We start from the raw sequence: 1,891 nt of genomic DNA, 5'->3' as shown, positions 1-1,891 counted from the left end.
CTGCTCGGTGTGCAGACGCCGTGCCCTCCCCACCTGCTCGCGTGGTCGCGTGGTCGTCCCCCGGGCGTCCGCGGATGCAGGTGACCAGGTGACGGGTGAGCAGGGAACCCGGTTAACGGATATTCGGGTGAACAGATATTGAGACTCAGGCGCCCTCAGGTTCTTGCTAAACAGGGTGAGAAACAATCTGTTGAGTTCCAGCCCTGTGCTTGTCAATGCCTTGCCTGGGTCCCCGCGGCCTCGGGAACAACTTACCCTGGACAAGTGGCTCCCGCGGGTGCGACAGAGGCCACGGGCGCTGGGAGGGTCCGGACGTGGGGTCCTTGGCGCTGGGGTGGACATTCCTCGTCGCGGGGCTGACCTCCCGGCCGCGTAGACGCCCCCCGAATGCCGCCTTTGTAAACCGTCTCTGTGCCCCACACACGGGAGTTTGGAGAATGCGTGCCCCCAACATGTGCACCCAACGGGGCCTCGGGTTTGCACACTTTTGTTCACCCAGCGCCTCTCGGCCTTGTTTGAAGTCTGCGACTCGCGTGCAGCCTGGGAACCGTCAGNCGTTGAGAGCTGACAGGGCGAAACGAAGAGGGGACGTTCTCACCTCGATGTTCAAGCTGCACAGGGAGAGACTGCGCCCTCCGAACAGGGCTGGCCCACCGGCCCCGAGGACGCCCGGATCTTGGAGGAGAGCGAGGGGTCTGGTGTTTGCTGTGTGGCCGGTGCTGTGCTGTGTGACCTCAGGTGGTGTCTGAACCTCTCTGAGCCTCTGTCTCTGGTGCCTCCTGAAAGCCCGTCCTGGAGCGGCCGTAGGGGTGAAACGCGACCAGAGGCTGCATCAGAGAAAACCTGTATCGAGAGCAACACACTCAGGCTTATAGAACGAAAGATTTCGCTGGGGCGACGGGGGGCTCAGTGGGTGAAGCGTCCGACTCCGGCTCAGGTCATGATCTCACGGTTCGTGGGTTCGAGCCCCACGTCGGGCTCTGTGCTGACAGCTCGGAGCCTGGAGCTGCTTCAGATTCTGTGTCTCCCTCTCTCTCTCTCTCTCTCAGTAAATAAAAAAATTAATTAATATTTTCTAAAGTTTTTTCTTTTGTTTAAATTAAATTTAAAAAATAAAGTATTTCTCCGTGTCTGAACGACGCCCCGGCGCCCGTCATACGCCTCACTGGTTGAGGTTGTACATTTTGCACGTGACACCGATTGTTACACACGCGCCATTACGTAATGTGCGCAGTCTGGGACGCACGACGCAATGTGGGACAGCTTCCTGCCGTGTAGACCCTGGCCGCTGCCAGCCTCGAGGACGTGAATCCCTACACCCACTTGTCTGTGCAGAAGGCAGAGACCCTTCGCTCGTGTGTCAGCCAGTTCGAGACCCCAAAAATAGTTCTCAGAAACCCCAGGGGTGAGAGGTTGTGGGCTCATACATCAGCGTTTCAGAACGGACGTTGCAATCAAGTATCAGAGGAAGTTCACCTTTTGTTTGCTGAGCGGGTGTTATTTTTTTTTTATTGTTAAAACTGTTTATTTAAAAAATCTATTTAATGCTTATTTATTTTGGAGACAGAGAGAGAGACACACACACAGCGTGAGCAGGGGAGGGTCAGAGAGAGAGGGAGACACAGAATCCGAAGCAGCTCCAGGCTCTGAGCTGTCAGCACAGAGCCCGACGCGGGGCTCGAACCCACGAACCGTGAGGTCGTGACCTGAGCCCAAGTCGGACGCTCAACCAACGGAGCCCCCCAGGCGCCCCTCACTTCACTTTTTTAAACTTTACTTATTTTGAGCGACAGGAGGAGCGCCCCATGCCAAGTGGGTATTTGTAGAGTTCGTACACAATGTGAGGGTGTAGTGGGTTGACTGGGGTCCCCCCAATTGGCATCTAATTGTT

The sequence above is a fragment of the Crocuta crocuta genome, unplaced genomic scaffold (genome assembly GCF_008692635.1).
Source record: "Crocuta crocuta isolate KB4526 unplaced genomic scaffold, BGI_CrCroc_1.0 scaffold221, whole genome shotgun sequence".
NCBI classification, from domain to species: domain Eukaryota; kingdom Metazoa; phylum Chordata; class Mammalia; order Carnivora; family Hyaenidae; genus Crocuta; species Crocuta crocuta.
Note: the sequence above shows the minus strand (reverse complement) of the source record.